General features: G+C 34.9%; 1 pseudogene; it reads left to right on the top strand.

The window, feature by feature from the left end:
* The first annotated feature begins 7477 nt into the window (after positions 1 to 7477).
* On the top strand, positions 7478 to 10341 carry LOC107876740 (annotated as a pseudogene).
* The last annotated feature ends 15653 nt before the right edge of the window (positions 10342 to 25994 follow it).

The raw sequence follows: 25994 nt of genomic DNA, 5'->3' as shown, positions 1-25994 counted from the left end.
TTCTAATTTATCATTCTTCTCTAGAGAAGACATGAGAAGCTTTTGAGAATTGTTCAACTCCCCCTCAAGATCAAGTTGTTGACTACTAGCCTCTTTTTTTCCTTTACATTCTGATTCAACTAATTTTCTCAATTTTTCAAACATCTTATTTTTGGAATTTTATTTTAAAGAATGTTCTCCTAGCTTAAATAACTGAATGGTTAGAGCTATTTTTTCATATTATTGATTTTCTACCTTCAACTTAAGAAGATCCTTCTCATCAGTTAGCTCACCTAGAGAATCATTCAAGATATTTGCAAGTTTTCTTAGCTTCTTAGGAGTATAGTCATTAAAATTCTGCTTAATGTTAAAAGGAGTTACCTTATCTTCTTTTTCATCATCTGATCTATCCATGAGTGAAAAAAGAGAATTGTAGGTAGTTTCACCATCTTCCACGGCTAGCATACAGGCATCTTCAAGTTTTTTCTGATTCATCTAATTCACTTAATGTGTCTCGCCGGGCATCTAAGGCTTGCTTTACTATACAGTCTGCTGCAACTTTTCTTCTTGACTTGTCGGGGACCCGGTCCTTCTTCTTAGCTTTGTCTCCTCCAGACTTCAAATATTATTGATAATCCATCTTGTGCAGTGCATAGTCCTTAATAAAATTTCCTAGTTTACCACATTTGTGGCATAGCTTATTTCCACTTGCTGGTCGGCTACTACTACCCTTCTTCTAAAATTTTCCACTTCTATTCATAGCGTTGATGAGCTAACTAGGTAATTTCCTCATCATTGCTAAAATTAAATTTTGGAGCTTTTATAGTCAATGATTTCTCCTTTTTAGGCAATTTCTTCTTTTGGTCCTGCTACTTCTTCAGTTCATAGGCTTTCAGGTTTCCAAATAACTCATCCATGGTAAGAGATTTGAGATTCTAGCTTAAGTGATGGCATTAAACTTACTCTCTCGTGACTTAGGAAACACACCTAATATCTTCCTCACTTGTTTACTAGGCAGAATAACTTCACTAAGACGGTGTAATTCATTAGTGATAGAGGTGAATCTAGTGTGCATATCCTGAATAGTTTCACTTTCCTTCATAGTGAAGGCCTCATAATGGGTAGTAAGCATATCCACCTTGGATTATTTGACTTTTGTAAGTAGTCCTTAGAAAATCCTAGATTTTCTTAGAACTTTTACAAGAAGAAATACGACTGTACTCATCAATTCATATTCCACATACCGCAAGCATCTTACCCTAAAAATTCTTTTCAATCATTTTAGATCCTCCTCATTGTATTCCCTTCGAGTTTTGGCCACCAGTCTAGTAATTTCTCCTTCATTATCTCTCTCAAGGTAACATGAGGTCCATCACAAATTATATCCCACAGCTCACTATATTCAGTTATGATAAAGTCGTGTATCCTTGTCTTCTACCAACAATAATATTTTCCATTGAATCTGGGTAGTCTAGTGGTTAACTGTCCTTCCTCTAAGTTTGGTGGTGCTACCATAGCTTAGGATCCACTCTAGGTGTTACCTATTTAGAGTACACCGCTTTAATTCCAATTGTTGAATCATTAAGAGTTCACCACCACCAAGGAACTAGGTCTGTGAGGATTTATAAATAACAATAAAACACAAACATAAAGTAAATGCTCAAAATAAATCAACACAAAAAATTTTTACAAGGAAATCTCCTTGCTCAAGGAAGGAAAACCACAACTTGTCCTCATAGGTTTTCTCAAGCTCTGCTATATCAATCAACTCTGATTACAAATTCCAACAGGATTTAATTCTAAATCATAAAGCTTGCAATACCTCTATTACAAAGCACTCATGACAACTTTGTCTTACTTTTCACCTAATCGACCAACTCTAGCCAACCATCCTTAGACTACTCTACCTTAGAAAAACAAATGAAACAAAGAAGAAATTTTACTCACAAACACTGGAGTAAATTAGTTACTAGAACAAGACTCAAGATAAGAAAAAACTAAATAATAAGAGAATTTCTGGATCTTTAGCACGAGAGCTTTTGCTGCCTTTACAATAAAATAAGATTGCAAAAACTAAAACCCAAGGTTGCTCTCATTTTCCTATATAGATGTGTAGAAATATTGACTGGAATTCAATAAGATTAGGTGTTATACACTGTGCACCTGCACAGTAATTATGATACTGGAATTCAATCAGATCAGGTGTCCATGTTGTATACTGTGCACCTGCATAGTAATTATGCTACAGGACAAAACTGTGCAGAATACAACAGTGTAAAACTTCTCAGTAATGTATATAATGGACCTAGTCCTTGAGTATGTTAGTAGTCACCATCAAAACATAGAACCGCACTTAGTTATTACCACATGCCGTACGAAAAGGTAACTATTTTCCAATTGAAATTTTTCACTCAAAATTGTTCAGTGGTTATATTCTTAGATATTTTGATTGAATCACTAAAAAAAATATTGCTTCTTTCATTAATAATTTTGTCCACAATTAACTTGGCACACAAGTTAAGAAAAAATAAATAATATGGGTAATTTTACTATGTTACGCTTTGAATATAATAAACTTAATGCCTTGAGAAATGCATTGAGTGCTAAATAGTGTGTAATAACAAGGATAAAATGGGTTTAAAAAGGTAAATTATTCATTGATTGTCCAAACTAAACAAGTATTGTTGGACATCTATTTTTAGTAGAGTGGACAAGTATCATTGGATAGAGGAAGTAGTGTAAATATTAGGAACCTTCTTAGTGTGTTTTTCCATTTAGTTGGATCGGTGGAAAATACAAGAAAAGAATCATGTCTCACTGAACATGATTTTTATTGCATGCGGTATAAAAAATCTATCTTTCTGGTAGTAATATAATATGGTATAGAAGCACCTCACCAATAGTAGAAGTTAAAAAATCAAAGAAAAAATTGTATTGGATTTGATTTTTTCTGAAACTTTCATATGATCTTGTTAGCTATAGTACTATACATATGCGGGATGATAGCGGAAATGTGTCTTTGGTTTTCTCAATTCAAATTTAAAAACCATTCATCTGCATATATATACTTCTTTATTGAAGCAAACAAATTTTGTATATGATTATATACTCTATAAACAAAAAATAACTACTACAAAACTATATATGGTAATCATTACTAGAAATTACCTCTATGGAAATGGTTCAAAACAGCCATGATAGGTACAGACCATTGCTATAGAGTTACCACAATGGTTTGGCATGTGTTACATATTCAAGCATTGGGATAGATGTATCGCAACAATTTTTGTGATGGTTACAACAACAGTTGCAATAATAGACCTATTTCAATGGTTTCTTAACCTCCTATTGGATTGCTTCATATTGTCTATAGCAACACTTATGAACCATTGTAATAGAATATATTGCAACGATAGAAAAGCGTTCTAATAACCCTATTGCAATAATTTTTGTAACTCTACTACAACAGATATTGATCTTTTGCAATGGTTTTTCACTACCTATTGCAACTATTTTAATTAGCTATTGCAACGATTTTTGTAACCTAATGCAACTACTTCAAATACCAATTAAAAATTTAGATGAAACAGTCACCCCTATATTGTATTAATACACAATTATATATATACAAACATCACAAAAAAATCTTTAATTAATACAACAACAACAACAAACCTAGTGTATTCCCACATAGTAGGGTCTGGGGGGGGGTAAGATGTACGCAGTCCATACCACTACTTCAAGAGAAGTAGAAAGGCTATTTCCGATAGACCCCCAACTCAAGACAAGGAATAATAGACAAATACTTAGTAAAGCATGGAACAAGATGTCAAGACAAAAATATGCCGCCCACAAGGGATAATAAACAAAGAATAGTAAACACATTCGTAATAAAGCATACAACAGTGTCCTAGCAAGAATAATACATCTACAAAGAAATGTCCAACCCCAACGACTCAAACTAGCACTAGCCTTCTATCCTAATCCGCACCCTCCAGATCTTCCTATCTAGGGTCATGTCCTAAGTGAGCTGTAACTGCTCCATGTCCCGCCTGATCACCTCTCACCAGTATTTCTTTGGCCTACCCCTACCCCGCCTGAAACTATCTAAACCAAGCTTCTCACACCTACGAACTGGGGCATCCGTGCCCCTCCTCATCATATGCCTGAACCATCTCAATCGGACTTTCTGCATCTTATCCTCCACCGAAGCCACTCCAACCTTTTCCTGAATAGTCTCATTTCGAACTCTATCACCCCTATTAAGCCCACATATCTAATGCAACATCCGTATTTCTGCCACCTTTAATTTTTAAATGTGAAAGTTCTTGACTGGCCAACATTTCACTCCACACAACATGGCTGGCCGGACTGCTACCCTGTAGAATTTTCCTTTAAGATTGGACGGCACCTTCCTATCACACAACACCCCCGAGGCGAATTTCCACTTTATCCATCCCGCTCTAATACGATGGGGGACATCCTCATCATTCTCACCATTCCTCTTAATCATGGACCCCAGATACTTGAAACTATCCCTCTTACACACCGTCTGGGAATCCAACCTTACTACCACCTCGTCTTCCTTCCTTACATCATTAAACTTGCATTCCAAAAATTTTTTCTTGCTCCTGCTCAACCTGAACCTTTTAGACTCAAGGGTCCATCTCCATACCTCTAAATTATCATTCACACCCCCTGTGTCTCATCAATCAAAACTACATCATCTGCAAAAATCATACACCAAGGCACCTCTCCTCGAATACGCCGCGTCAACACATCCATCACCAAAGTAAACAAAAATAGGCTAAGAGTGGAACCCTGATGCAACCCCGTCAAGACAGGGAAATGCTCTGAGTCTCCTCCCGCCGTCCTCACCTAAGTCTTAGCTCCATTATACATGTCCTTGATTACTCTAATATACACCACCGGTACCCTACTCACCTCCAAGCATCTCGAAAGTACCTCCCTAGGGACTTTGTCGTACGCATTCTCCAAGTCGATAAACACCATGTACAGATATCTTTTCCTTTCCCTATACTGTTCTACCACTATCCGTACCAAGTGAATTGCCTCCGTCGTCGAGCTCCCGGGCATAAATCCAAAATAATTTTCCGAGATAGCCATTATCCTCCTCAACCTCAACTCGACCACTCTCTTCCAAATCTTTATAGTGTGGCTCAATAACTTAAAACCTCTATAGTTATTCCAACTTTAAATGTCACCCTTATTATTATAAAGAGGGATCATAGTACTCTATCTCTAAGCCTCGGGCATTTTCTCCGACTTGAAAATGCCGTTAAATAATTCAGTCAACCACCTTAAGCCAGCCTCCCCAAAGAACTTCCAAAAATCCATAGGGATCTCATCAGGCCCCATCGCTCTACCCCTACGTATCCTGTGAATAGCCTCTCTGACCTCTTCTACCTTAAAACATCTACAATAAATAAAATCACAACACTCCTCTGCGTGCTCCATCTCCCCTAAAACAATAACTCTATCCCCTTCTTCATTCAATAACCTATCGAAGTACGACTGCCATCTCTTCTTAATGTGACAATCCTCTACCAATACTCTACCATCCTCCCCCTTAATACATTTCACTTGGTCGAGGTCACGACCCTTCCTCTCCCTAGCCTTAGAAAGCCTAAACAACCTTTTTCCCCTCATTTCTCCTCTAACCCCACATACAAGCTCTCGGATGCTGTCGTCTTAGCCGCCATGACTGCTAACTTAGCCTTCTTCCTAGATATCTTATACTCCTCCCTATTAGCCCGCTTCTCATCTTCATCCCTACTATCATCCAACTTAGCATATGCCCTCTTCTTAGTCTCTACTTTCTTCCTAACTTCTTCATTCCACCACCAATCTCCCCGACGGTGGCCAGCACAGCCCCTGGAAATACCCAACACCTCACTAGTAGTCTCCTTGATATACCTAGCAGCCCTATACCACATACTATCCATGTCCCCCCTTCACTCCCACACCCCTATTTCCGCCACCTTCTTCCCTATGTCTCTCACATTCATTGGCATAAGGCCACCCCACTTAATTCTAGGTCTACCCTCCTCACCCTTTCTCTTATTATCTTTCTTAATACCTAAGTACATCACCAAGAGCCTATGCTGGGTTGAAATATTCTTACTTGGGATGACTTTACAATCCTTACACAACACCCTATCCCCTTTCCCAAGCAACAAAAATTTAATTTGCGTCTTGGCTATCGTGCTTCAAAAGGTGATCATGTGCTCGTCCTTCTTCGGGAAGCTCGAATTCACCACTACCAACCCAAATGACCTCGCAAAATCCAACAGAGCAGGTCCCTCCTCATTTCACTCCCCAAAACCAAAACCTCCATGCACATCTCCAAAGCCTCCCAGTAACGCCCTAATATGCCCATTGAAATCCCCTACTACAATAATCTTCTCAAAACTAGGCACTTCTCTCACCACCTCATCTAACCCCTCCTAAAACCATATCTTTTCCTCCCCATCCAAGCCCACTTACGGTGCATAAACACTATACACGATCAGAGTAGACCCCCCAATGATCAACTTAACAGTTATCAACCTATCGTTGATCCTCTTAACCTCCACTACCTACCCTCTAAACTCTTCATCTACTAAGATGCCAACTCTATTCCTACACCTCTCACTACCAGAGTACCACAGCTTGTAACCATCCATATCCCTAGCCTTAGACCCTACCCACTTAGTCTCCTGCACACACACAATATTGATCCTCCTCTTTCTAAGAATCTTCACTTTCTTAATAGACTTACCCTGTAGAGTACCTATATTCCAAGACCCAACCCACAGCTAATCAACTCTAGCAACCCATCTACCTCTACCTCTCATAACGTTAGGCCTAACCCTCTCTCCCCTACCCATCCTTCCCTTCTCTCCTACCCCTAACACAGGCCCCTGCCCCAACCCCTTCGAACATGACCCTATCCTACCATTAATGCCCACAGCCACAACTCCCAAAAAAACACACAACGATGGTAATCGAGCAACAGCTAGAAATAGAAAGCCCGAGCACAGTATATAGTATGTAATAATAAAGAAAAAGTAAAACCCACCAATTATAACTAAGTCGAGCAATGGAATAAACCAAAAATATACGACAACAGACAATCTCAACAAATTAAGCGCAAGTCAATAAACAGGAGATCATACTAGAAATTATACGAAGAACGAAATAGAAAAGGTTAGAATTCACCTAGTTACGCTTGTAGACCAAATGCTCTTATCCTGCGTGCTATGTTGGGTCCCAGCAAACTGATGCCAAAATTGGTTGCCGGGATAATTGACCAGATCTTCGCCAGAGTGCCTCCAAAATCTAAAGTTATGGAAACCAGATCTGGTCGAAACCAGAAGTACCGTCAGATGGACCTACCAGATCGGTTGCTTATGACCGGAGCTGCGCACTGCCTGTGTCACCGGAGTCAAGCCGACGACGAACTTGACCGCCGACAAAATCACGAGTGATTCGAACGATGGAGGGAACAGGAAATAGGAGAAAGAAGAGGGTAAAGAGAACTAGGGAGAGAGAAGGGGTAGTGGGAGTTATCCTTGCCTGTTATCGGCGCTCCGATGCCGTCGCCGACATCAGCCAGTCAAGGGGCAGTGCTCGTGGGTTTAGTAAATATTAGAGAGAGAGAGAGAGAGAAATATTCTAGCACTCTTTATAAACTAAAATATTAAAATCTTTAATTAATAATAATCCAAATTAAAATATGCAATAAGCAAGTAATCTAAACCCAAAAGAAAAATGATAGTCAAATGATCATTAGTTTTCCCATATAGTATCAAGTTCAAGTGGCGATAAGTTTTACGAAATTCAATATCAAAAAGATAGATATTAAAGCATCTATCAACAATTCAAAAATCTTCTCAACTAAGGTCAATTTCTTCATCACTTCTTTCTTCATCTCCTTCTTCATTTTAGACAACTATAAAAAGAGAATAAATAATCTCAATTAGCAACTAAATGACAACATATTTAAAGAAAAAAGTTGGACAATCATGTATATTATGAAGCAAAATCATTCTTTCCGTTAATAGAAAATGTCTTAAAAGAAAATAGTGATTAATAAATTATTTCAAGAGAAATTAAACCTATTAGCCTAGCTTAATAAAAAGTTTAGTTATCCTCATTAAACTCCACATTTTTAATATTCACATAAGTCATGGAATTTACAGCACCTCACTTGCTGCGAGCACAAAAGCAAAGAATACAATAGCTTAGCCTATTTGTAATTGACCTAGGATATCAACATTCTCTGATCATTTCCCCATCATTGTACTAATCATTACCCTATTATTCCTTCCAATCATTATCACATCATAGTTCTAATCACTACACTATAACTTCAGCCATGAAAAAAACAAAAAATTAATAAATTACGTAGAACCTCCAAATTCAAGAAGAAAACATAGAAACCATATACAATATGTGATGAATATTCCATCATTTGCAATCACTAACCAAATGATTTCCCACTACCTATTTCTCTACCAATCCCCATAGAAATATTTACATTTTTAATGTTTTCTCCTTAGGGTGTAGCAACTTAATGTTCATTGTGAGACAAAGACAAAGGTCTACTCTTTATTCATGAAAAGGAATTACATTAAATTGAAATAATTTGTTTTGATATTTCATAGTCAAATCATCAAAGTCAACCCCAATTTATACTTGCATAAACATACATAGGTGATAGATATTATGACTTGATATATTTATTGCAAAAAAATGTGTAGGATAACATGTTTGTCAATATTGTGGTATCAATTCAGTACCATGCCCTGAAAAAGAAAGAAAATGATGCTTTCTACAAACTAAGCAACACTAAGGTTTAAATTCTGACCTATGTTTTTATGATATATATTTGACCAGTCTGTTTATATAGCTAATGATTCTCTCTTGAAATATATTTTTGAGAATGAATTGATTTCAATAGATAATTCTAACTAACATAAACCTATGTTTAATACATTTTCAGTCATAAGATCAAGTGTTCCAAAACTTAATCTTGATGATGTTTTCAAGCAAAAAAATAAAATTGACAGGGTTGTCGGGGAGGAGCTTGAGAAGGTAAGCAATTCTTCACTATTTTTTTAATTGATACAATATTTTTGAATTGTTCATTAGACCTTATACAAGTTCCATTGTGATCCTTTAAGGCTATGTCAACTTATGAATTTCAAATTATTTAGACACTTATAGTTAATATAGAACCAGATGATCATGTGAAGAGATCAATGAATGATTAATGTTGGTTTGTCTATAGTATTATCTTCTAATTAAGCATAATGCTAGCTAATTCTTAACTAATCTAACTGGTTAGGACCAATAGGACTATATACATATGTTGATTGAGTTCCCTTGCAATTTTATGTAAATTAGTTATGTAAACAATTTCTTCTCACAGACATATATGACAACTTTGAGAGTTATAGCAACATCTATGTCTACTAATCTCTTCATCTACTAGTTTATATTTTCTCTCATGTTTATAATTTTATTAGTGTTAGAACTAAGTAAGAAGGCAATAAGGCAGCATAGGTATAGGGTGGGTTGGGAATGACCTATAAACATTCAACACTTCTTGACCCATTCAACCCTATATCCATTCTTAAGTGTAATCAAGGGTTTCCATGTTGAGGATATTATTCTTTTGTTTTTCTTTCTTCAATTTTCTCTGTTGAAGGCTATGGTATTTGTGCTCAGTTTGTCTTGATTTTTTCATGTTTGAACTATTTTCAACTCTGCAGCTACTCGGATGAGATTGGTTGCTAACGAAAAGGAAGAGGTAGAAAAGATCTTACAAATTAAAATGGCTGGAGGAGAGGCAAAGTCAAAGTATCTCTCAGGGTTAGGTATGGACATGGTCCGCTTGACTAAGCACTTTGACACCATGAGTTTTATTCTCTTGACTCAGTACTTTGACACCAAAAAGTATAAATTTTATTCCAAACTTAACCCTAAGGTCCTATAAAAGTATCATTATTTTCAAAAGGAGCAATATTTTGAAATCCTATTCACTACGTAATCAAAACAAACTTCCAAAATATCTAACTAGAAAGTTTTTTACTTTGGCAAAAGTATATGAGACCCATTAATAAATATAATCATCTAAAAATAATTACACAGAACTCAAAGAAAAAGAAGAAAAGATGACTAACCTTGATTGTTACTACCAATAGATGGATGATTGATTTGTTGAATAGCATCCTCTTTCCCGAAGAATGAACATTAAATCTTAGAATATTAGGATCAAGTATTAATCCTGGATTTAAATTCTACAACTGTGCAATGATGTTAATTGTAACATCTCGTTCAATGGCATCTCCTTGAGCATTAAATTTTTTGTCCATTCTTTGTTGTATCCTCTCTTCCAATTCATTCATTCTCTTTTTCACTAGTTTATCCGTAGTGATATATGAAGAGGGTCCAAAACCACTTGCTTTTTGTTTAAAAAGAGACTTGACCACCCAATGTCGGTATAGTATTAGTTGACCCACACGATCAGGATCCATAACTATGTTGAATGCATCAACTGATTGACTGCCATCTTGACTTTCTTGAGTTTCTACTCACTCAATTTCAACCTACATGTCAGATTCAAAACGAACAAGTAAATTGAATTGATTCAATATTTAACAAAGAACAAATGATCTTGATTAATTTTGAATTAAAAAATTTCATACTATAATATTTGTAATATCTACAGATGAATCCTTGTATACTCGTCCAGGTTTCCTTCTTCTAGTATCCATAAAGAATTCCTAATTTGACAAAGCACCAAAATTTTTCTTCTTCTCCTAGTTACAAACAAGTTACCATTAAAAACTTTTCAAGTCAACAAGCTCATAGTAATAATATAAGAAAACACCAAACCTCACGGATTAAAGCAAAACTTATTTTGTCAACAGTGTGAGGATACTTCTACTTTTTTTATTCTGTTTGTTAGTATTGGACGTATCTTGCAAGACAGTTGTTATGAATAATAGATAGTTTGTACATATCTTAACTGCTATGAAGAACAGGTAAACTGTTCATAGTTCTATCAGAAATGCTATGAAAAATAGGTGAACTTTACTTATCTTAACTTCTATGAAGAACATGTAAACTTATGCATAGTAAAAACTGTACATATTCATATCATACCTCAGCTTTTTTAAAGTTTCAATACTTAAGCAAATTTGCAAATATAGATTCTGGAACAATTTTAGGCCTATTTGTCATTCGAATTTCATCATTGGGATAGGAATAAAAGTGTGTTTTCTTAAACTTGGACTTATACCCTCTAAAAGCAACATCAATTTCATTCATATCCCATTGTTCCCCATTTTTGAGAATGTCAAATTTCTCCTATAAGTTGGTGCAATTTGGCTAGTGTAAAAACTGTGAAATGATTTGAACTAGAAATCAGAATATTGAGAACTTTAAACCTGGATATAGCGCCACATATCATCATGTGACTTCAACTTTGTCCAACTAAAATTAAGAGGGAAAAATGTCTCATTCCTTGCAAAAGTGCCAAGGAAACTTCTAAACTCAGTGACCAATGTTTGAGTAGGATCAATAAGATGACTGAACTCATTTATCACTATTAGTTGACGCTCACTTCGTCCATGTACTGCTTGGATTTGTGCAGCACCTTTTTTTATTTTTTTAATTGAAAGGACTATAATAATATGAATAGTAAAATTACTGGAATGCAGATAATTTTTGAAATAGCATGAACTAAAATATATATTCTTGCCTTCTCTAGATTGTTTATTTGCTTTAAAATTAGAAAGTTGTAACTGATCTTGCTGCACTTGTTTGAGTGTTGGTTGTGATGCACTACTAGTGTAATTTGGTAATTCTTGTTGCACTTGCTCCTCTATTGGTACTGAAGGTAGGATAGAATCCTGAACCACCTGCTGCACTTTTTCTTGTACAAGGGATCTAACTAGAACGTTGTTTGAATTCTCCTTCTTCTTGTGATGAATTTCCTTTGCATTTACGTAGCATGTATTCTTCTTCTTCTTCTTCTTCTATTCTAGTAATTGTTTGTTTCGTAAAGGTGCTAGTGATCTAACTAAAACAAAGCTCTTAACTTTCTGGTGATTTATTGACACCCTTCTTAGTTCATGATTTTTCCAATCTGATCTATAAGTTCAAAAAATAAAATATAAAATAGGTTGAGTATTGGAATTCCAGATAACAACCATCAATGAACAATGTTTCTTGTTTTATTTTGGACAAAACTTGATTTGGGAATCTAGATAACTATATTGATCATAAAATCAATGGTGTTTACATAAAACGTATCATTAAAATCTGGTCATTTTCACACCTATTATGAAGCTATAAGAACAAAAAGGAAAAGAAAAACAGCAAAATGTTGTTCTACAAGAGATAAATGCAATAGGTCAAAATAATTGATTCCAATTTTCCATCTAATCAGAAGTCCTTGCTCAATTATTGAGTACTCTAGTATCGTAAGCTCATCACAAATCTAAGAGGCACTTGCTCATTGGTATTTCTCTAAAAATTATATACCATTTAGACCATCACATGCAAATGTAAGTCAAAAACCAATCAGTTCCTCAAAACTTATGATATTCTGGATTAGATCAATAAACAAAATCCGAAAAAAACAACAGATGACTATGGCTTTGTACAGGGTTGTAGTTCCTGGATAAACTACCAAAACTTGTTTTTCAGGAGGGAATTCTAGAGTGGTTGCAGGATCACTTATCTTGGGAAAAGGTATAAGATGTGACCAGGGTAGCTTGTACTTTTTGTAGGTGCCAAAAGAATAGAACAAGTAATTCTTGTAAGAAGGAAAATAATCATTTTGTGAACTGATGCTTCTGAAATAAATAATAAGAAAATATTATCATAAAATACACTCGGTATGTTCTTTACTCTGGCCTTCTAGACCACTTGTGGAATTACACTAGGCATATAATTGTAGTACACTCTGTTTGGTGAAACAATTCAATGTCAAAGAAAATGTTAACGTTCTAAGTTTCTCGAACACCATTTCTAGTTGGCAACAAATAATCGAAGCCATCAACCTTCAATATAAATAATTATAAATCATCCATCCATCATAGTAATGAAAGGGTTATTTGTGCTTTTAAGTTATAAGTTATCAAGGCTCTTGAGACCAACTAGTGATCCAAAAAGAAAATCATTCATCTATTCATAAATAAATTGAACATTTTCACCATGCATGTGATCAGTAGCTGAAGCAGGGATCCTAATAAGGGGATTCAAAAAATACAGAAGTGTTACACTTAGGTTTCAAATATTTTGAGTATTTCACACGGCGCATTTGGCAATAGTTGTTATAGAATTTGGATAATGCCATAGTAATGAACCTTAGCAATTATCGGTAATAAACTATATCAACATCAGTCTTGTTCTTTTACTAGCCAGCTTGAGTCTGTGAGGTAGAATATATATATCCTCACACTACTACAAATTAACAGATAAGTAAAATATGGGAAGAGATATTAGTTAATTTGGCTAAATAAGTCAAAGTTGTTGTAATTATTTGTAAATATAGAACACCACATAATTCAATATAACAGAACATGTACACTGGTTATTTTCTTGAAAATATCAATATTTTCAATTTTGTAGGTGATATAGGGATATGCTTATCATCCCATACCCTGGCTATTGAAAACAAAATGGCAAGAAAGTGAAAGTATTAAAAAATAGCACTTTCTTTCCTTTAACCATTGTATGGCATGTCTTTTTAATTGTACATTCATATTTGTGCTCTCCAAGTAGGTAACAAACTACTTGCTAAAAAATGTAGAAATATTTAAAGTGATACAGATATGGACATTAATAAATAGTATGAGAACTCGTAGATCCACCTGTTAAGAGCTATTAAAATTTGTTATACACTTAGATTATGAATCAGAGCAATTGAATGGGTCCTTTAGACAACTATTTACTAACAACTACTATTCAAGGTGTGTTACTATAAATACATAGGCCAACTGTTCGTCAACAAGAGCTACTATCTTCCCTTGAGAAGAAAAAGAAGAAGAAGTTCTTAGTTTTCTAGGACCTACTATCTACCCTTGGTTGGATTGTATTGCAGGTTTATTCTATTGAAAAAGGCCACCTCTATGAAACGATTATGTTCTTAAACTGGAAACCACTTTGTTGATCTTCGCTGTAAAGTAAACCTCATTAAGTCCTATATTTTGTGATCAATTTTTAGCTATGAACCAAGTAAGTTTCACAAACTGAAATTCATCTCGTTGAAATCATTTCGCACAGCCCACCTAGCTAGCAGGGAACTGAGTGTAAGAAAACTAAGTGTATACATATCCTAGTAGGAAATAGTGCCAAAAGATGGATAAAGAGATCCTTCGGAATAAAGTAATGGTCCCTTCATGCCTAATAGCTTTTACTTTTGGCCTAATTCTGCCACTGGTTATTCTAGTATTAAATTTTTCAAGGGATAATTAAACTTTAGAATTTTCACAGAGACCAAAAGTACATGGACCAGCTTTTTAATATAGTTTAATCAATATTGGCATGAACTAGGATATATATTATCACGATTTAGGCTTTGAAACAACCATCCAAACTAACCACAGGGAAAACAAAATATGAAATAAAAAGTCTTTTTCACTAATTAAAAGTTGATACCCTCTTCATTAAAATTCAACACGGTTGCATAGGTAAAAGTCTTCACCACAATCTCAACCTTAATTGTCATATTGATGGGACATTGATATCTTGTATTTAAAGTAGTTGCAACTTAATTAGCTTATCTATACAAAGGCAGTCCCTTCTTTACACCTACCTAGCACTGTATTCAGGAACCAACCAAAAAAGTTTTCTACAGGGCAACAAATAATAAACTATAGATACAATTCTTTGTATTGAGCAGGCAGATAATTTGTTAAAAAAAATTATAAGCAGAAAGTCCAAGGTTTTCTTATTACAAGGAGGGAAGGATGCTAGGTTAATATACATAGTTTAAGGTCAACAAAATCTAATCACAGGTTGGCATGCTTCCAACATGTGATGCAACCGAAATTCTAAAAAGGTTCACAAATTGTATTTTTACCCACTGTAACAAAATTCCCACAAGCTGACTTATTCAATTCGTCACATAGTTACTGCAGCCACATTATCAGGTAACCTACTATGAAATATTTTACAGTAACGGTGCAAATATCTCTACAGGAGATAAATACTTACAGAGCAATGTTTAGGACCTAAAATCTATGGTTTTGGATACAAATGTCTCTCATGAACAATAACAATTTCTATAATTGACATACTATTACTGCCATCGGTGAAACAATTATGAGCTGATTCCTAAAGTTATAAGATAAAGTCATCACTTACCTCGAATCTCCCATATGTGCCATCATTTTGCATCAAAATATTGTTCCAGACAATTCAAAATATGAACAACACCTTTCAAGAAAGTGTCAGTAATTAGTAGGTTAACAAAATGTTATATCAAGCGAAGTAGAGAAAAACAGAAAATGGCCAAAGACGAAAGAGCAAATGAACTAATAGAGACTAAAGATGGTTTGACAATCAAAAGTTGAAAGAGGAAAATTTTACTAATGAGACCACGATACTCTTCAATGATTCACTAGATTCTTTTGAATCAGACTTTGACAATTCTGTAAAATTGTACTAATATAGAATAAATTTTTAAATAAAAATGATAAAAATAATATAAACAAGCATGAATATAAAACACATATGCAAAAGGAAATTTAACACTCACAAAATACGAAAATAATTATGAGCATATATTTAAAATAATTTATTTGTCTAATCATCTGCCTCCATCCAATCTCAATCAATCTAGTCAAACTCATCCTCCCCTTCCGATGTTTCCACAGCTATATCTTTTGAATGTTCTTTAGTAGATGGAATATCAACAACAACAACGGCTCCATCTTCTCTTGACCATCTAAAGTCGACCTTAACTAATCTAGTTGAGGGACTAATGTCATCATTAGGCTCCTTCCAAAATATTTCTCCTATATTAGGGCAATTCTCTTTCTTTAGATTATACAAGTCTATAGGGACTTTATTCCTTGCATAATAAATATCTTTCTCAATTAGATCTGCAACATAAAAAACTTGATAAACTTGTGAAGCCAACACAAAAGTATTATCTTAACAACATAACTTGTTGAAGTATACCCGAGTCAACCCATACTCATCTACTTTATTATGATATCAATCACATCTAAATAGTACAACATTAAACCAACCATAGTAATCAGTCTCAATGATATCTTGAATAACTCCACAAGAAGCCACCTCTCCATCTATGGGATTTTGGTCCCTAGAACAAGCAAAACTATCTGTTGTTGCTGCTAAAGTCTCACTAGAATTTGAGTTTTGTGTGGGGCATCTCGAGCTTTTGTATGAAATCGATATCCATTGATGAAATATGCACTATATATCTTTGCCACCATATTGGGCCCTCAAGCTAGCCATTTTAAATGATGAGATACTTCAACATATTTAAATTTCTCTTCAAACCAACTGTTGAATTCATGACTATGATTCATTGCTCTTGACCATGTATTGGATCTACTATGATTACTCATTGAATTCTTATGCTCCCTAAAATCAAGAATGGTGCAAATATAATTACTAGGACTTTATAAATGGATGTTCATGTACTGTATCTATAATCTATAATATATTAAAAATGTGAAGGGCCTTAGAAATATTGTTTGAACTTTTCGCCTTTCATTAAAAGTGCTTGTTTTAGATAAAATCGTCTTTTTACTATTTTTTGCTAAATTAATTAAATATATTTATGATAAAACTTTTCCTTATTAAAAATCATCAAATTTTAATATTTTTACTAATTTAAGAGATAAAAATTAATTAAATATATTTATGATAAAACCTTTCCTAATTTAAAGTTATCAAAATTAATAACAACTGATACTTTTTCCATTAGTTTAAGAATTCTAATTCAAATAATTTAGATTTTAAAAAGATTTGAAAAATCTAAAAATAAATATAAAATTATTAGAATAAGAAAAATTTAAGAAGTATAAAAGTTTTAAAAGTTTTAAGTACGTAATAAGAATGTAATCAATGATTTTATAGAGATTTGACTTTAAAAATAAGAAAAAATTTAACTATAAGAAAATAAAAATAATTGTAACACAAATATGGTTCAAATCGATGCGTCTCTCCTAGTCTATGCCAACAAGAAAAAGTGGTACTATATGGCAAACGCAAAAATAATGATCCATCAACCACTTGAAACTTTCGTGGTAAAACATATGTATGTATATGGTTATGTTTACATTATTATATTCAAGTGTGAAAATTTTGTGAAAAGTGATTTGAACTTTTACACTTTATTGAAAATCTCTGCAATAGGCAAAATTATTTAATTTTAAATAATCAAATGTGACGCGTGCAAGGCACGTGCAGTTAAACTAGTAATAACCAAATACATGAAGTTTAATATGTAAATATCTTACTCGATGAACTTTTTCGTTTCTTCATATCTCATGTTAAAAAAGACATATCGATGTGCTTCATAACGTAAATTTTAATCCATCAAAAAAGTACAATCTTTATTCTTTTCAAATACAATTGGATGACCATTCTTTGGAAATATAAGTGAAAATTTGTGAATGCATTATTCATCTTCAGTTTACTAAATCGTGTCTTCACACCATCATGTGATATCTTGAACAAAAAATCAGGAACTTTTCAACTAAAAAACCCTCTGCTATTGATGTTTCGGGACAAGATCGACTATGAATGAGCCCATTAATGTTGCATAGGCTCCTCTCAATGAAATACATCCAACAAAGATGTATGGGACCCCAAGCTTGATTTCATTCACTAAATGAACAGGCAAATGTAGCATTGTTTCAAAAAATGTTGGATGAAAAATCATTTCAAGGTTTGATGTAAGTTCACCAATTTTAGACTCCAATTTTTTAAGATCTCTCGGCCTAATCACCTTTCTACATATGGGTCAAAAGAAATTATACAACCTAATCAATTTCAATGAAATATTCTTGGGTAAAACTTTTTTAACAACAACCTGGAACAAGTGATGCATTATAAAATGAGCTTCATGACTCTTGTACCCTGATATCTTCATCTCCTTCATATGAACGGGGTCTGATATATTTAAAGCACACCTTTTTAGGTACTTTGACATTTTTCAAGACAGTGCAAAATAATTTTTTTTGTTCCAATTTCATGAAAAAAAAAAGATTGAGCGAAACTTACATTTCCATTACTATGTTCTACTGGTTGTAGCTCCTTTCGAATTTCCATTTTTTATAACTCATATCAAGAATTTATATGATCCTTTGACTTCCTATCTATCTCCAATAAATTTCCAAGAAAACTATCACATGTATTCTTTTTTATGTGCAATGCCTCAATTTTTTATTTGGCCAATATGGCAATTAAAAAAATAGACATTTTCTACCAAGGATCCTTATTATAACGGGACCTTTTCTTTTTGCCCTTTCCAAAAACATTATTGAATTCACACAACTCTTCAAGCAGTTTTATCCACGACAAAGGAGTAGGTATGGGTCTATGTTCCTCCTTACTATTAATTGACTTCTTATCTTTTCGCAGTGGATGATCATAATGCAAAAATCTCCAATGACCCAAATAAAACATCTTACGACTATGTTTGAGATATCGATACATGTGTCATAATTATAAGCAGGTCATGCCAATTTTCCCTTAGTGTTCCATCCTGAAAGCATTGCTAATGCTGAAAAATTACTAACTATCCACATTAAGGTTGCACGCATTTGGAATGTTTGTTTTGTTTCAGCATCATATATTTTTATCCCAACTTCCCATAGTTCATTTAGTTCATCAATTAGTGGTTGCAAATACACATCTATTTCATTTTCAGGAGATGATGGGCCTGAAATGGATCATTAATAACATAAGATGATTTTCATGAAAATCCATGATGTTAAATTATAGTTCATCAACATAGCAGGCTACGTGCTATGAGAAATACTCATTGTTCGAAATGGATTGAAACCATCAATTGAGGACCTAGCCTGACATTACGAGGATCTCTAAATAAGTTTGGATATAAATGATCAAAATCCTTCCATGCTTGACCATCAGTGGGATGCCTTAGATTTTAATCATTTATCCATTCATTAGCATGCTATTTCATTGGAACAGCTGTTTCAGGACACATGAACATCCTCTGAAGCCTAGGCTTTAAGGGAAAGTATCTTAAAATCTTTGCAGGAATTTTAGATCCTGCATTGGTTGAGACATTATAATACCCCGAGAGTATACCCTGGATGCCATATGGTGCTTATAGTCACAGGTGACCACAAACTAACCCAAGATACTAGTACCTGCTGTGAGCACTGGGTAAAACCTGATAACAAAAGATCATATACAAAATTTAACTAAAAAATGCCATAAGGTTTTAAATCATAGTTCTAAGAATGTCTGTAAAATAGCACTGACAATACTGATAAAATAGGTGATAATAACAACTGAAAATTGACTGAATGTTTGTACTAGTCTGAAAGCCTCTAAATAGACTGACTGTGGAGTTGATGGGACAAGCCCCCAACTAACTTTGACCGATAAATAATTGAACTACTAACATAACTAAATATAAGATAACTCGTCCTCGAAGGATGAGGACTCACCACGGCTACAGCTACTGCTACACTGGAAAGTCTAAGTACAATAGGTAATTCGAGCATCCGAACCTATGATGTAAGACATCATAGCACAAAATATGAGTATGCAGTCAGTACTTTGAATGTACTGGTATGCTAAATAAGGTTAGGTTGATATTCATGGGTTCACGTGCATGAGTAATAACAGACTGAATGTATAGCATGAGGTACTGCATAAGAATTCATGTAAACTGTAAAGACTCATAATGCATGACCAAGCATGAAAAAAGTATTGACATCATCTGCAAATTGAAATACTAAAATCTGCTAACTAAATAACTAATAAACTATATGCTATGGTCAAGCAAGACTAAATTGAATTCTGAACTGAGTACTGAGATTGAAACTGTGGGAGGTATCATCTAACCGACAATGCCCCAAAGTTGAACTGATCAGGGTCCAACCTGTGACCCCAGTTTGAAGAGTGCTAGTACCATACCATGAGTACTAACAATGATTGTGGAGTCAGTCCTAATCTAGTGGGTGACCCTTCAGATTAGTCTTAAACTGGTGGGTGACCCCTGAGAGTGTCAGTCCTAAATTGGCGGGTGATATCTCATTACCTAACAGTCCACGTAGTTCTGGAACTTAAGGATTTCTCCTAAGGACCCAGTCCTAACTATTGGGTTATCCCTCATCTCTAGGTTCGCTCAGTGCTAAATTCTACTGCCAACTGATGATAGGCGAAATTACGCGCCTATATCAATATATTTTGCCCATATTTTAGCCTAGTTTCGAGAACTAATTATCTATTTCGTACACTTTTAGTCCTTTTTCCTGTAAATGAGCTAACAAATGTGATTAGGAAAGTTTCAGGTATAAATGATGCAAAATACAGCAATTTATGGCTTACTTGACGCAAAAGAAAGCTCACAAACGAGATGGAAAGGAGCTGGACGCATAAAGGACTAAATCTGCTGCATGGAAAATCTGTCCCGGGCTAAAACAGCATTTCTGAAGACTTTGGGACTTACAGACACAAAGCTGGATTTTTGCCATAATACATTAACCTAGTGCAATTAGGTTATGTGTTTCATCATTCTATTTGGATTATAATTTTGTAACCTTACCCTAGTACAATTGGGTCAAGGATTTCATTAGTATATTAGGATTTGGTTATTTATTTTATTAGTTTAGGAGGAGTAGGATAGGAGTATTATAAATACCCTATCATGTTAGAGATTTTAAGAGAAGAGGGGGGAGACATTCTGACAATTCATTCATCTCCTTACAATTAAGACATCTTCCTACAACCCATTCTCAAGTCTTCATTCTTCTACTCTTAAATTCCACAACAAGAGAATCGTTACTTGCTACGGAATCACTAAAACCACACGCCAAACACCTACTATTCACGCCATCCACCATGCAAAACGTGATATCCTTCGCATTCATGGGTAACTAAATCTCTTAGTTGGGGTTATGGAAGCCGAATGAGTTACTATCTATAGCTATGAGTTTGTGAGTTCAAGACAAGTATATTGCTTATATCATTATTCTCTTCATCTTAAATCTACATTCTTTGCGGTTCAAACACAAGAACACGCCATTCTAACATCTAACCTGTTCGAGAGAAAGGTTATTTGTCTAGAAAAGAAGACGCATAGACCAACGCCAGTCTAACATCTGACTTGTTCGAGAGAAAAGTTATTTGTCTGGAAAAGAGATAATGTCAAGGTAGTAGGACACCCTTTCCTATTAAAAAGCTAGTGCCGTACCTGGACTAACTTCTTGGAGAATTCGTACCGTTAGTCACGCTTTAAGCTCGAGAGAGTTAAAGTGAAATAGTCCTTGTTTAGGTCGAGAGACGCTTGGATTTACCATCGACTACAATTCTCTATAAGCAATTACATGTCAAGACTCTACACACTCATAGCCAATAGAGACGTATACCTCAGAAGGTGGACATAACCCCAACGCCTCAATTCTCATTGTTTACAACACACGTGACAATCTCTCTTTATTTTGCTATTTTCAGTTCTTACATTCTTGTTTTGGTTACATACTACAATCCCCCCTTTCCTACGAGACTTGCACTAAAAGTCTAGTAATTTCTCTTGCTTGTTGGCCAAGCTATTCTCTGTGGGATCGATACCCAACCCAGGTTGGGTTCTATATTTGCTAACGACCGCTTTACACTCCCACGAGAGCTGTAGATTGAGCGTTATCACCAACTAAAATGACACTGATTTCTAGACTGGACTAAATTAACTGGACAAGTAACTGATCGTGAAATCTAACTAAGTGGTAATGCTCATCATCTATCTAAAACTATTTTGAAGTTACTGAAACTAAGTAAACAGCTAAAATTCATGTATTCATAACCCCCACGACTTGATAGCAATAACAATAGGAGCACAAGAAATCTTTGTAATCATGAAAGGAAAACATTGTTCACAATTATTCACTTAAGCATTTAAGCAAACACATGGGGACTGAAGCTTTAACATGGGGAGGTTTTTTAAACATGAAAAGATAGAACGATCCAATGACCAAATAGTTAAAACATACTATAATGCATTCCAAGTGAGATCAATTGAAAAAGAATAACTTGAAAATTGAATTTACCAAGATATAGCCAAACATACTTTGACTTTCAATGTGTAAGGACTCTTTCTATCAAAAATCTCTTGGAAACATAACAAGGAGTCATTATTCACACCACAATCATTTAGGCATTTCATCAAACACTTGATATTCATAGACTTGATCATGAGAATAGTTAAAACATGAGGTGCTAACATAATTGAAATACTACAAATCATGGATTTAGGGATTTAACATGTGAATAGCACCATTCAAATGTGTAAGGCTTAATTTAAACAACAATTACTTGTAAATATCATGTAAAAATCGAAATTCATGGGAGTTCATGGATAAAGTTCATAATAACATGTAAAGATCATTCTTTTAATCTTGAAATTTAGGTTCTTGGATTCCATGGGTGGAAAAAACCCATGGATGAACATCTAACATACCTTAATTGGAAAATTCTTGAAAGTTCTTGGTGGTTTTCTTGAACTTGAGCTTGAATCTTTGAAGGGCTAGGGTTTGTTCTTAAGAGAGAATGGTTTTAAATTGAGAGAATTTGAATAAAAGATGACCAAATGTGAATTGGGGGGCTTTATTCCCATGTTTTCCATGGATTGGAGCCATGAAAAAAGACCAAACTGTCCCTGGGAAAGTAAAAGTTTCAGCAAAATTTTGGTTTTGAGGCTTACCGCTGAGCGGTATTGGTCCCACCGCTATAAGCACCATCGAGTGGGGTAATAGCGGTGACCTACTATTTTGGAAAATCCTAATTTTGAGGTTTACCGCTGAGCGGTATTGGGTCCACCGCTATAGGTACCGCCGAGCGGTGTAATCGCGGTGACCTACTATTTCACACAAAAAATGCCATAACTTTTCACTCGAGAATCGAATTTAGGTGAAATTGGTATTGTTGAAAAGATAATTTGATTATCTACAATTTGGTGGGTCTTAATCTGCCAAATTCCACATATACTTCATGTTATACTCATTCAAATATGACACTTGTGAAATCAATCACCAAATCTTGGTCGATTAAAAGCTCTTAGCTCGCATTACTCTAAGTGACTCTTTTGAACATGCTTTACAGATCATAAGCTCTATTTTCACTAGGCTAATGGTCATAATACATGCACCCAAATATGAATTATGGGATTAGAAGTTTTCACACATAGGAACAATGGTTAATTTTCTAGCTTAGAGCGTATGGGGCATTACAATATCTCCCCCTTTGGAACATTCGTCCTCGAATAAGGCCGATTATGCTGAGAGGTACTGAGATTACATTCTGAACATACATGACTTGGAACATGACTTGGATAACTGAGCCTGAAACATGATACATGAACTGAACTGATTACCATGAACTGAACAATTTTCTTGAATACAGGCAATAGGATGAGAATATTTATTAGGATGAGATAGGACGAGAGAGTCAACTTATGAGTAACCATTACTTCAAGCTGGATATTGTTTTGTAAAGTAAAGATGAATGGTTTAGGACATGAACACTCGAGTATTACAATATCTCCTCCTTAGCTTGAATCCATCATTATAAGTCTGGGAACCACTTAATCCATATCTCTAAGCTAAACTGCCACCACTTTACTCTAGAATCTGGGGCATAATAATACGCACAATTGGTAAACTCACCCTTAATGACTATGCCCAATAATGTAAAACTTGATCCTAGTACTTTGTTCTGAGATACAATTCTTAGCCCACTATAGCCCCAACAATCATCATGTAACAACTTAAAATTGAATAACATAGAATTTTCAACTCATCTTTCTATTAGCTCAACCTTTAAGGACTCAAGCTTAGATTCTAACACATAACATCGATATCCTCAAATATTTAATAACTATACTACTTTTATTATAACCTAAAAATATCACATCCCAACATATGTTTCAAATCAACAAACATAAATTCTTGCACACACTACTTCAAGCCTACTGATTCACCTTTCATAAAACTAGCCCCATGAATTATAATTTACCCAAATTCAGATAACACTATCCTAACCCTACTATTGTTGCTAAACTCTTGGTTTTATGCTTCTAATTCTAGATCATATGCTATCATAGAATTCTGAGAAAGGGATCTAAAAACACATACGACTCCTAAGAACTCAGGTACTACCTCTTCATTCAATGACTGGTTCATTGGAAAACTAAAACTGAATGACTCTATTTCTAAAATCAACTGAAGTAGTTTCTTGGGACATATAACAGGGCAATTTCTATATACCCACCTGGCAATGATGGATTTACCAACTGAGGTAGACATTGAGAAAGGCTCTGCTAATGTTTCTAGTCTGACACTGAAGTTTACAGCTATACAGGGGGTTATATGAAAAGTGAAGCTCTGTGGTCTAGCAAAACATATACAAGAATATGAAAGTCCCATAACGTACTCGTAACCGTATTAGGAGAAATTTCTTGATCATGATGAGACTGAAGTGCATATATCATGTTCTGATGCTAGCCATTAGTTGTGCTAGACATGTCACCCTGCTGAGTTGGGTGACTGGATGGGATCAGAGGACGTTTGGATTGACCCTGTTGGGATAAACCCTTTCCCCTCTGAGATATTACCCTATACTCCTGCATCCTGTGGCCTGGTTTACCGTATCAAAAACATACATCGCTGCCAGCTTTACACACACTTAGAAGATTTTTACCGTATTCTCCACAAAGTAAATGGGTACGACCACTGCCCACACTACCCTGGGTTTTAGAGCCTGGCACTTTATCTCGACTATCATGCCTGAACTTTGGTACTAGTGTACTAGTTGAAAATAGAGCTGGGGCTAAAAACTTCTGACTGAACTGAGAACGGTTACCACCCTCTGACCCTGGCTGAGCAAAACTAAAGCTACCTGTTCTGGCTCTCTTATTCTCTCTCTCTCTCTTTCTTCTTAATGTTTTTCTCCTCAATTTATCGAGCATGGACTATAAACCTAGATATGTCCATGTCCTTAATTCACATCGCAATCCTACACTCCTTGACTACACTATCAGATACCCTAAAGATAAACTTTCTCATCCTATATCTGTTATCAGCCACCACCTGAGGAAAATACCTAGCTAACTGAGTAAATTTAAGGGAATACTCTTTCACACTCATATTTCCCTGCTTCAAGTTAATAAACTCTAACATCTTAGCTTCACTCAGCTCTAACGGGAAGAACATATTTAAAAAGGTTGAGGAAAACTCCTTATATTCTATAGACTCTACATCTGTGCCCCTATCTTATTTCCACTACTTAAACCAGCTGTGAGCTACATCCTGCAACTAGTAAGCAACTAATTCATCACTCTAACTAGAAGTCACTCCCATAATTTATGTTACCTTCTGAATCATATCATAAAATTTTTGTGGATCCTTATCGGATTTGGATCCCAAAAATAGTGGAGGATTCATTCGGGTAAAGTCCCAAATCCCAACTTTGATAGTATTACCCACTGAGTTGACTGGGAATGCAGCTAGTCAAATATTATGAGCTACAATAGAGCGACCTAGAGTAGTGAAGGCAGCTCTGAACTCTTTATAAGAAACATGCTCATTCGAGGGATCTTCCCAAACAGGCAGAGGTACTGGCTGGTTTTTGGTTCTTTTTTTGTTTGTCTTTCTAAGAGGCATATTCTATAAATAGAAGGACGAATTGGATTACATGGAGTGTTTAACTTGAGATCATGCTCATTCACACGATATAAATACTAAAAGAAGGAAAACTTTTCCTAAAAA

Source organism: Capsicum annuum, chromosome 7 (assembly GCF_002878395.1).
Source record: "Capsicum annuum cultivar UCD-10X-F1 chromosome 7, UCD10Xv1.1, whole genome shotgun sequence".
NCBI lineage: Eukaryota > Viridiplantae > Streptophyta > Magnoliopsida > Solanales > Solanaceae > Capsicum > Capsicum annuum.
The sequence above is the reverse complement of the archived record's forward strand: the minus strand, read 5'-3'. Positions and strand labels throughout refer to the sequence as shown.